The 12,500-nt window shown below is 48.1% G+C and overlaps 1 protein-coding gene across 4 annotated transcripts in view; it reads left to right on the forward strand.

The window, feature by feature from the left end:
- tmeff1b (transmembrane protein with EGF-like and two follistatin-like domains 1b) overlaps positions 1–12,500 on the forward strand; it is a 29,352-nt gene that overhangs the window by 1,605 nt on the left and 15,247 nt on the right. The gene's annotated exons all lie outside the window — the stretch shown is intronic.

Genomic DNA, 12,500 nt, shown 5'->3' on the forward strand with positions numbered 1-12,500 from the left:
TCCCAGATCCAGTAGTTGGCCAGTGATGTGGCTTGGCGCTGGAGAGGATGTGGTAAGGGAAAGCAGGGCCTACCCAGCTCCCTGTTTGAACAACACAAGAGCAGGAGGCACATGGAGCCGGTTAAATCTCCAGAGGTCTCCTTGATGTTGCGGAACCCAAAGATGGGGCCCATTCCAATCCCTAATAGTGAACAGTTGCTGAACGGCATCCTATCGTCTTTGTTGGGGGAACCGTGCAGAATATAATATTCATCTCAGAGACAGAGCAGACTGAGGGCCTGTTGGACTAATTAATAATCTGGCAGCCGTGGTCGGGCTAAGCCCTGGCGTGTTTGTGTGGGTGCTGGTGGGCAGTCCTCCAAAAGTGCATTGGCGTAATCAATTCTGGATGGGACAATGGTCTGGATAATGTTGCTCTGCATCTGCCAGCTTTAATAAAAGCTGTTATCAGAGTATTCATTTTAATCACCGGATAAAAGAGCCTTTAATACATTATTTAACTGAGCTCTTCAGTGCTGTACTATAACCAAAGCATTTAGAGATAAAAGATGTTCCGTAATACATTAGCTGTCACATTTAGGAAGTAAATACAGGTCACTTATATATGCCGTATATGTTATTTGCCTGTAATAATCCAGGTCATCATTTAGCCGACATGCTAACCAGTAACCACCCACTTGTTTTGAGAAGGCTAATTTGGTTTCTGTAAGGTGGCATAGAATGACTAGTTTAATTGTGTTCATTGATTTAAACAAACCATTGTCTGAAGACTCCAAGGTGGTGTGACACTCGGTGACATTTAGGAGACTTATAGCGCTATCAGCATGCTGAAGCCCCCACGGAGGATGGCTGTCACATGTCCAGCTGATTTAGGCTCCAGGGACGCTCTGCGTAAGGTTTGGACATTATAACGCCACCGGTCCCTGGCCGCTCTGCGTAAGGTTTGGACATTATAACGCCACTGGTCCCATTATAACGCCACTGGTCCCTGGACGCTCTGTGTAAGGTTTGGACATTATAACGCCACCGGTCCCTGGCCGCTCTGCGTAAGGTTTGGACATTATAACGCCACTGGTCCCATTATAACGCCACTGGTCCCTGGACGCTCTGCGTAAGGTTTGGACATTATAACGCCACCGGTCCCTGGCCGCTCTGCGTAAGGTTTGGACATTATAACGCCACTGGTCCCATTATAACGCCACTGGTCCCATTATAACGCCACTGGTCCCATTATAACGCCACCGGTCCCTGGCCGCTCTGCGTAAGGTTTGGACATTATAACGCCACTGGTCCCATTATAACGCCACTGGTCCCATTATAACGCCACTGGTCCCATTATAGCGCCACTGGTCCCTAGCCCAGCTCTGGCCCAAACAGGCCAGTCGTAATTAAGGTCCACTCGCCAAGCCACGGTCAAGATTGAATGATCATGTGTGTTATGACATACAGTACAATGAAATTAAGACATTTTGAGGGGGTTTGATAAAACGATCTTCTTATGTAACATTTTTGCCCGTCGTTGTGATATCAGAACAGCAGAAATGTCAAGCTCAACATAATAATAACTTAAGTTACAATTAATTAATAGCAAACTTAATATGTTATTTAAAGAGAGGGACACTATAGAAAGTATTTTGAAGAGTATACTTTGAAGTAGTCCTTGTCCCAAATGTGTGTGCTACTTAATTGTGCATCTAATCTTTTGTGTGTCAAATCTTAAAGGACAGAATGATCTATTAGTTAATGGCATATTACTAATGACTAGTCTGTTATTTATTAAGGACCCTTATTATGGAGTGTTGCCCAAATCTTAAATGACAGACTGATCTATTAGTTAATGGCATATTACTAATGACTAGCGACGTTTTAAAAGTATTTTCCCCATTTGTGTCATGTGTGACATAACTTCTTGTGAGGGCTCGTTCCTAAACAGCTACAACCAAATTGTTAAGTGTAGCAGAAAAAAGGGTGGTGGTGGTGATGGTGATGGTGTGTGTTTGTGCAAAGTGTTTCTTGAGGCTCCCAAGTTTCTATAGAGGCTTTTATTTGATCTCACCCTTCTCTCAGGACAGATCAATGCTTTTTTATTCCCCTCCATTTTGTGACACCGAGGGAGAGCCAATGACAATAGTCGCCATTGTGCCCGATTGGTTCCAAGCGCAGGCCCCAGGGCCCTGGACAGCAGCTTAATCAGCGGAGACCAGAGAGGCGAGAGCTTGCCTTTACAAATGGGCTCGGAGACAATGGCCGCCCCAGGACTCCCTCTGGCACTAGTCACTGTGGCTTTGCTCAGGCAGTCGCCTATTGGAGCTTGATGAGTTTGTGCTAAAAGGGACACAGCCGCAGTGACAAAAATGTACTCCATTTGTTATTGAAACAAAGTAGCAGCTCTGTGTAGTTTGCTGTGTCCTGCCCTGTGTAGTTGGGGTTTGTTATGTCCTGCCCTGTGTAATGATGTGTAGTGATGTCCTGCCATGTGATGTGTAGTGATGTCAGGTCAGTTTGTGATGGATGAAATGTTTTTTTTTTTCAGACAAATAGGTGGGCATTGGAGGGAAAAATAACAACAATGAAAGTGTAAAACTGCTGTAATGTTCAACACCTCCACCCCCAGCCAGAGCACAAAGCCCTTATATGTGTCTTTGTTTGTTGGCAGAAAAAAGTTTCTGGTCTTTGTGGCCTGTTTCTCTGGAGGGTCTGGAACTGTGAAATGTGGTCTTTTTGAGGTCAGCTATGTGGATTACATTAACAAGTGTTTGGTCTTGATTGATGGGCTTTGGCAAGTGTCCACTTGAGCCGGCCCTAATAGCCTCTAACAAAGTGATGGTTTTGCATGCATTAGTTAGTGGCTCAGTTTGAGGCCATTCAGAGTCCCGAGTAGGAAGTGCCGTGCCGCTGTATTCAAGTGACCGTGGAGCCCCAGCTGACCAGCCGAGAGGAACTGTGTTTCCTCACAGCCAGAGATGATGGGCTGACCTAGCTAGTGGACTTTTCAAGTCACTACACAGCACAGCGCTGGCTGCCTTACACACACACACACACACACACACACACACACACACACACACGCACACACACACACACACACAGCTCTGGTGGCCTATCAGCATCAGAAGTAAGCTTGTCAGTAGGAATGGTTCTTCTTTGCTTAGATGAACGCTTGAAGCTTCTTGTAGTCAGATTCTTCTTAATGTGTGCCTGATCTATTATCTAGATATAGATATAGACCATATGAATAACGTGTGCCTGTGTGATCTATTATCTAGATATAGATATATACCATATTAATAACGTGTGCCTGATCTATTATCTAGATATAGATATAGACCATATTAATAATGTGTGCCTGATCTATTATCTAGATATAGATATAGACCATATGAATAATGTGTGCCTGATCTATTATCTAGATATAGATATAGACCATATGAATAATGTGTGCCTGATCTATTATCTAGATATAGATATAGACCATATTAATAACGTGTGCCTGATCTATTATCTAGATATATACCATATAAATATAAAATATTGAATACTATCATCATCTGATGCTGCCATTGAGCTCTAGGTGATGTCATTAAGAACCAGCCTTGTCTCTTCAACTGGCAGCCTGTCAGAAAAAGTAAAAACATTTTCTCAGATGATGTTTCAGTTTGTCTACAAGATGGCTGTGTAACTGCATACATCAGAAGGATTGTCAAGCATGTCACAAAGCTAATAGCTAACAGCCCATCTAAAGTGCAGTCCCTCAGAGCGCTCCTTGCTTTATAATCCTGCATACGTGTCTTATTACAGCAATGCATTGGAAATGGCTAAATTAGCAGGTAGATAGATAGATAGATAGATAGATATAGATGGATAGATAATAGATTATAGATAGATAGATAATAGATTATATATATATACTGTATATATATAGGTTTTTCTCATTTGTTGGCCAACATCAGCTCAGAAATACTGTATCACTGAAACCCGCTGGAATCAGAATGAGGTTAGAGGAGAGAGGAACCGGAGAGAGGAGGTGTCTAGAACACAGGAACCGGAGAGAAGAGGTGTCTAGAACACAGGAACAGAAGAGAGGAGGTGTCTAGAACAGAGGAACAGTAGAGAGGAGGTGTCTAGAACACAGAGGGACAGGACAGAGGAGGTGTCTAGAACACCGGAACAGGAGAGAGGAGGTGCCTAGAACAGAGGAACAGGAGAGAGGAGGTGTCTAGAACACACAGGAACACAGAGGAACAGGAGAGAAGAGGTGTCTAGAACACAGGAACGGGAGAGAGGAGGTGTCTAGAACACACAGGAACAGGAGGCGGGTGCAGGGCAGTGACTGGGAAGACATGGTCCAGCTGCATTCACACACACACACACACACACACCGAAGCATTCACACACACACATTCACCCACCGAAGCATTCACACACACACACCTGCACAGGCCAAAGCATTCACACACACACACACACACACACACACACACACACACACAGACACACACACACACACACACACACACACACACACCTGCACAGGCCAAAGCATCCACACACACACACCTGTCCTGCACACACCAAAGCATTCACACACACACACACACACACACACACACACACACACACACACACACACACACACACACACCTGCACAGGCCAAAGCCGGCCCATTTCTAAGCTGTGTGTGTGTAAAGTATGCAGCTCCCACTGGCTGGTGGAGTTTTGCGCATGGCTGAAATCCTGTCGCCTCCCTCCCATCCCAGCCCAGCCCCCCCACACACACACACACTCACACACCAACCCAGCCCAACCCTGTTGGCTTTGAAGTGAGCGGCGTCTCAACAACCAGTAATCAAGTGCTCATTACGCTGAGTGATCTCCTGCAGATGTCTTTCAGAATGTGTTCCTCTCTTCCCTACACACACAAGTGCTTCACCAGCGCGCTCAGACAAGCACTGTTATGGCCGCCGTCACTGTGTTACTGTCTAACAGCAAGCTGAGCTTTCATAGCGCTGACATTAATGCTTCTCTCAAGTAGCGCTGTCCATCAGAAAACGTCCTGTCATCAGTGATGTTGCATCTCTTTAGAGGATTACAGCTAGACTCCTATAAAACATGGACATCAAATGTTTAACTCTCTTGGAAGATTAAGAGAAACTAAATGCAGAGGGCCTAACAGCGTTGGCGATTTGTCCTAATTTCAGTTAGAGTATACCCTGCTGAGGAATAGTAATATACCCTGTCCTAATATACCCTGTCCTAATTTACCCTGTCCTAATATACCCTGGTCTAATATACCCTGTCCTAATATACCCTGTCCTAATATACCCTGCCCTAGTATACCCTGTCCTAATATACCCTGCCCTAGTATACCCTGCCCTAGTATACCCTGCCCTAATATACCCTGTCCTAATATACCCTGTCCTAATTTACCCTGTCCTAATATACCCTGCTGAGGAATGGCGCTGTCTCTGTGTGCTAATGAGTGTGTGTAAGAGTCTCAGAGTCACCTGGAGATGAATGGCTCAGACACACACACACACACCTGGAGATGAATGGCTTTTGAACAGCACAAGACAAAGAGGTTCAAATCCCACATGGACATGTACGAGCACACATGCTAAACGCTTTTGTGCATCTATGTTGTAGGGATTAGGGTTAAGTCTCAGTTAACACTAGACGGCGCAGCTAGAGACCTGAGTGTTCCTGGAGACACATCATGACGGGCTGATCCCGTGGGTGCGTACAGCAGCACAGGGGCACTAATGGAGCACAGAGCTCTGGTTCCCATCAGCTCATTGGGCTCCGTGTCATGCCATGATCCCACAGGCCTTCTGGACTCTAGGCCTGACTAATCAATTAATGAGGAAGTGAGCACTGTGCGGTTGTACTAATCATCAGCAACATCCTGATGCTGGAACAGGAAGCCATCTTAGAGGATACATCTTATGTTTCTGCTGCACCCTCTGTTTGTTCTCCGGGTCTCAAGCTTCCTGTTTGTTTGTGTCTGGCTGGCGCGTGATGGACAGGGACTCTGGTGTCCTTGCCCTGGGAGCAGCCGCGGCGCCAGATAACAGTGTTGACGCTCAGAGAGCCTGGACCAGGAGCGCCTGCGGCCCGGCCCACACGGCCAGAAATGAAGTCTCTCTTTAGCAGTCCGCCGGCCGCTCTGCCGTTAACCTCTCTTTAGTGGCCCGTCGGCCGCTCTGCCGTTAACCTCTCTTTAGCAGTCCGCCGGCCGCTCTGCCGTTAACCTCTCTTTAGCGGCCCGTCGGTGAAGACTAAGCCGGAGTTGTCGGGGCTCAACAGTATTTCCCTCTCCCAGCATGGAGCCGCGCAGCTGGAGACCAGGAGGGGAAGAGGGAAAATGAGGGAAAATAAAAGGGCAACGTTAGACAGCTTGTCTCTGCACGCACAAATCATGTGGCATTGCTGCGGGTTACAATTGCATTACTGGAGACAATTCCTTGTTCATTGCCACTTAGCTTCTATTAGCAGGCCTGGACCCAAACATGTATGGGCTGAGAGAGCCTGTATGTCCGGAATGCCTGTCGATATTACAGGGATCTTCTGAATGCCCCCCTCTGTGAAAAGGCAAAGCAAACAAGTATTTTGATTGACAGGTGTAATAACCAAAGGCTGGAGGGGATGACAGGGCCAGTGTCACGCTATTGGCTGGCCAGCTGGGCACCTCCGGGTCATTGACCCACTGTGGTGATGAGTATTGATGTTTTGTGGAGTGGAGGCAGATGATCGCGGTACCCCTCCTCCCTGGCTTTCTTTTTTCTTTCTTTTTTGTTTTCTGCCTGTATGTTTCTCTTCTTCATTTCCATCCCTTCATCCTTCACTTTGTTTGTCTTTTTCTCTCCCCTTTTTCTCGCTCCCTCGCTCCCTGCATCTCTGCTCTCTCATTTCACTATGTAGTCTCCTGTTCCCTGTTTTTATTTGTCCTCTATCCTTCCCTTCCTACTCCTTTTCTCTCTTTTGGCATCTCCCACTCTTTTCCTCTCTCCATCCCCCCCGCCTCTATCCATCTCTCTTTCTCCCATACCCCCCCCCCCCTCTATCCTTCTCGTCTGTGGTGACATTGATTTTGCTCTCTGCTCTGATTATCCTGGCGTCAGCGTGAGCTGGGATGCGGTTCAGTTCAGTTCTCCTCCTCTCCTCTCCTCTCACCCACCTCCTCTCTCCTCTCACCCACCTCCTCTCCTCTCCTTTCCTCTCCTCTCGCCCATCTCTCCTCTCCTCCTCTCCTCTCGCCCACCTCCTCTCCTCTTCTCTGCTCTCCTCTCGCCCACCTCCTCTCCTCTCCTCTGCTCTCCTCTCGCCCACCTCCTCTCCTCTGCTCTCTCCTCCCTTCCCCTCCCCTCCTCTCTCCTCTTGCCCAGTCCAGCTCTGCTCCTCTCCTTTCCTCTCGCCCACCTCCTCTCCTCTCCTCCTCTCCTCTGCTCTCTCCTCCTCTCTTGCCCAGTCCAGCTCTGCTCCTCTCCTTTCCTCTCGCCCACCTCCTCTCCTCTGCTCTCTCCTCCTCTCTTGCCCAGTCCAGCTCCGCTCCTCTCCTTTCTTCTAAACTCTTTGGCTTGTGTCCACTGATCACCATCACTTCTTCATCGGTGATGCTTGTGTCCAAGCGTTCCACTCGTGGTTGTACTGAGTAAAGATTGTTATCCCTCAGGGACGTTTATTCTCACACACACAGATGCAACAGGACAAATTCTCTTATACATGTTGCACATACAGTAATTGTGACTTGCCCTCTTTTAATGTTCATAAATCTTTGCGATTGACATGAGTCTGCGTTTTAACATTTATGCTACAACAACGTGGCCTGGTCAGAAAATGTTTAAACAGTTAAAACCACAGCTCCCCAGACGCCCCTCAGGGTCTGTCTCCAAACTTCACTGATAGCGTCCACTGCGTCCAAACCACGTGGCTGTCCAGCGCGGCCTCGACTCAGTGCAGCTCCACGTCTCCCAAATGTAGGAGTGGGCCGAGCGCCAGAGAGCCGTAACTTAAGTGGCCGTCGCTGATTAACAGTCCATCCCGTCGCCTCTCATTTCCTCCGCCGTCCTCACACCACTACTTGACATTCAGCGGGCAGCGACAGGGCTCTTTGTGACGGAGCTGACAGATGTAGCAGGGCAGCGACTGGGCTCTTTGTGACGGAGCTGACAGATGTAGCAGGGCAACATTTGGAGCATTTCATCTTTTTGCTGTCTTGTAAAAGCTGATGATGGTTGATGTTACACGGGGGATGCCTTCACATTTCCATCAAGGAGTAGTGGGAGACCCATGCTCATGTTCCTTATATTCGGCTGGACAGTCACTGGACAAAGCTGGTTCCTCAGGCAATGACTGGTGTGACTAAGCATCGATCTTGACTGCACAGCCTTACCTGTTGCAGGTGGGGTTATCTATGGCGACAAGGAAATGTATTTCACAATATTGCATTACACAGAACAAAAACAGTTATATCAAACCTGTGGTTTAATCCAGGACGTTCGACCGATATCTTCCTTGGTTGTCACTATTCATATCTGTTTTCATCTGTCTGACACCAACAAAGACAGTAGTGTTCTAGTGGTGGTAGTGTTCAGGGATGTTTTGTCAGACTGTGAAAAGACAACAAGGCCCAATGAAAGACCACCATCTTCTTCCCTCTTTCTACGTCATGTTTGATAAGCTCCCCTCCACCTGGGTGTCGTAGACGTCGTTTGTTGAGAGCCTGCTTGTGTCCTGCGTGCTGTAACGTGACAGCAGCACTCCATCCGTGGCCCTGGCGGCCGTGCAGGGGACAAAATGGCTTCATAACACTTCTCCTCCAGGAAAGATCTGTGCTCTTCTTTTTTTTTAAAGGTTATTTTTTGGGCTTTTTATGCCTTTAATTTGACAGGACAGTAGAGAGAATGACAGGAAGCGAGTGGGAGAGAGAGCTGGGGTGGGATCCGGAAAGGACCACGGGGCGGGAATCGAACCCGGGTCGCCGGCGTGCGGTGCAGGCGCCCCAGCCAGTTGTGCCACGGCTGGGGCCAAGATCTGTGCTGTTCTGAAGTGCCCTCTTAATTGATGGTGCTTTAAGTTAATTATTTTCACAGAATGATGAACTGTGGCGTCCTTGCCTCTCATCTCAGGGCCTGTGTATTGACACGTCTGATGCTTTGACCCGCGGTATCGAGTATTGACTCGTGCTGCGCCTCAGGGCCCTACGCCATTATTGACCAATTGAGCCACTTCATGGACTCAGAGATTTATACTCATGGCCTTTCTGGTCCAAACCAAACCACCCTTATCCAGCCTCCAAACCAAACCACCCTTACCAAGCCTCCAAACCAAACCACCCTTACCAAGCCTCCAAACCAAACCACCCTTACTAAACCACCCTTACTAAACCACCCTTATCAAACCACCCTTACTAAACCACCCTTATCAAACCACCCTTACTTAGCCACCCTTATCAAACCACCCTTACTAAACCACCCTTACTAAACCACCTTTATCAAACCACCCTTACTAAACCACCCTTACTAAACCACCCTTATCAAACCACCCTTACTAAAGCACCCTTACTAAACCACCCTTACTAAAGCACCCTTACTAAACCACCCTTATCAAACCACCCTTACTAAAGCACCCTTACTAAAGCACCCTTACTTTACCACCCTTACTAAACCACCCTTACTAAACCACCCTTATCAAACCACCCTTACTAAAGCACCCTTACTAAACCACCCTTACTAAAGCACCCTTACTAAACCACCCTTACTAAACCACCCTTATCAAACCACCCTTACTAAAGCACCCTTACTAAAGCACCCTTACTTTACCACCCTTACTAAACCACCCTTACTAAACCACCCTTATCAAACCACCCTTACTAAAGCACCCTTACTAAAGCACCCTTACTTTACCACCCTTACTTAGCCACCCTTACTAAAGCACCCTTACTTTACCACCCTTACTTAGCCACCCTTACTAAGCCTTGGTACCACAGCACAGTGGGCAGCACAGCAGCGCTGCTGTCATGACGGGTCAAGAGCTGCTGTTGGGGATGCGTGAAGACGGCGCTGTTGACCCCTGTTGACCCCTGTTGACCCCTGGTCATGAGGCAAGACTCCACCTCCTCCTGGTCGTGCGCTAAATTGAGGAATGCTGCTGACTTCACGTTGGCGTTGGCAGCCCGGGGCCATGACAGTGTGTGTGTGTGTGTGTGTGTGTGTGTGTGTGTGTGTGTGTGTGTGTGACGGGGCCGTGATGAGGCGCGGAACGCGGCGGGCAGCAGACTTGGGCCAGCTGCTCTACTCCGCACATGCTGCGGCCAGCTGCTCCATCCCACTTCCTGTTGGAACTGACAGGAAACGGGAGGAGAGGGAGGGGTGGGGTGGTAGGACTGGTGGGGTGGGGGTGGGGGATAGATGGGTGGGGTGGGGTTGGTAGAACTGATGGAGTGGGGGTGGGGTTAGAGGGGTGGGATGGGGGTGGTAGGACTGGTGGGGGAGTAGAGGGGTTGTTGGCTACGTGATATGCAGAGAGCACCCACAGAAACAAGGGCTGGTGTGTTAGTGGCACCTCAGAGAGATTAGAGACTCGATGGTGGGTGTGTGTGTGTGTGTGTGTGTGTGTGTGTGTGTGTGTGTGTGTGTGTAGCTATTCACATGGGTAGGACTCTGGTGTGTGTGTGTAGCTATTCACATGGGTAGGACTCTGGTGTGTGTGTGTAGCTATTCACATGGGTAGGACTCTGGTGTGTGTGTGTGTGTGTGTTATATCAGTCCTAGTTATTATCAGATTAATAGGCAAGAGAGCAGAAGAGCGAGAAGTGGGAGATGTTGGAACTGCATGTTGTGTGCTGACTGAGGTTCTTTTTTGGTTGTGGTGTGTGTGTGTGTGTGTGTGTGTGTGTGTGTGTGTGTGTGTGTGTGTGTGTAGCTATTCACATGGGTAGGACTCGATGCCTCTGGTTTGCTCTTAAATGTGTCCAGTAAATCCACGGCTCTCTCTCACTGACCGTGTGCCAGGACATGGACACCAGCCCAAACAAGCAGGACAATCGGCTTTTGTCCACTTTCTCTTAAATCAAACGCAACATGTCTGGCCAGCAGTGCCTTCCCGTCCTCCTTATGATGCATGCGCAGCGGACAGTCCACGGAGATTGGAAGTTTAATATACATTAGGGATATGAGGAAAACGCAGCTGGCTCGATGCACAACAATTTATATTTATATATGTCGGGGTTTTTTTAATACAAGAAAACCACATTGTTGCGGCATGTGCATACTGATGTGGATCTTGGCTCGTTGGGTCAGCAGAACGCGTGACCCCAGCAGGGTCAGAATTAACAGCGCCGGCTAAAGCCTCCCCACTGGACACAAGTACAGGTCTCTCTGAGCAGGAGCGTAAACACTTCCAGACGTACACACTGTGGCAGCACAACTGCTGGCCTGAAGGCAGTTGGAGTTGGTGTGTGTTCTTGCTTCCACATGTCTGTAAAATGAGCGTCTTGTTGAAACGGCCCCTCATCTGTTGCAGCCTCATGCAGACCTGCCATTAGGAGCAGATTTGACTGCCGCTTAAGTCCACCGTAGGCCTCTTAGTGACGGAGGAGCGCCTCGGATGTGTGGGGCGTACAGTGGAGCAGTATCTGTTGGGATGTGTGGGGCGTACAGTGGAGCGGTATCTGTTGGGATGTGTGGGGCGTACAGTGGAGCGGTATCTGTTGGGATGTGTGGGGCGTACAGTGGAGCGGTATCTGTTGGGATGTGTGGGGCGTACAGTGGAGCGGTATCTGTTGGGATGTGTGGGGCGTACAGTGGAGCGGTATCTGTTCGGTTCAGAATGCCGTGTCTATGGACCTGGTTCCCCCTTGGCTGGCCTGCTCACGATTGAGCTGGAGTGGTTTTACTATTAGCCTTGGTGTTGGTGTAGCGTAGCCTCTTGAAGAGGATGAGGGAGAAAGAGTCAAATGCATTAGATTCTGCTGATTCTCTCCCAGCGTGTGGGGATTGGCGTTAAAGTGTACTCCGCCGACATTCTGTGGTATAAAGGGCAGGTTTTAAAAGCCCGGGATTACTCGACTCGGAGAGTATCTGAAGCTGTGGCTCATTTCTGTACCTCAGACAGGATGGGAACCCTTAGTGTGCCAGATGAAAAGGAGAAACACAATACATATTCAGCCATGAGCCACATATCAACAGCAGCTGCACTTTGCAATGCAGATGATCTTTAAATCAATGGCAGATGAATTAATATTTATGTGTCGGGCGCAGAGGGGAGTGTGTTGGAATACCAGCGGCCTTAATAAGAGGGGGCGTCGCCATAGGGATTAAGAGGCAGTTTTCCTAATGAAAAAAAATATTTTCAAATAGATTTTATTTAAATGTATTTAAATCAGAGAACACTTTAATAATTACTATAATTATTGTCATTTGTAATTTTATATTTTTTAAGTTTATGCTTTAAAAATAATAAGTCATCACTCAGAGAGAGGAAATGCTCTTTTCTGATTGGC

The sequence above is a fragment of the Sardina pilchardus genome, chromosome 19 (assembly GCF_963854185.1).
Source record: "Sardina pilchardus chromosome 19, fSarPil1.1, whole genome shotgun sequence".
NCBI classification, from domain to species: Eukaryota; Metazoa; Chordata; class Actinopteri; order Clupeiformes; family Clupeidae; genus Sardina; species Sardina pilchardus.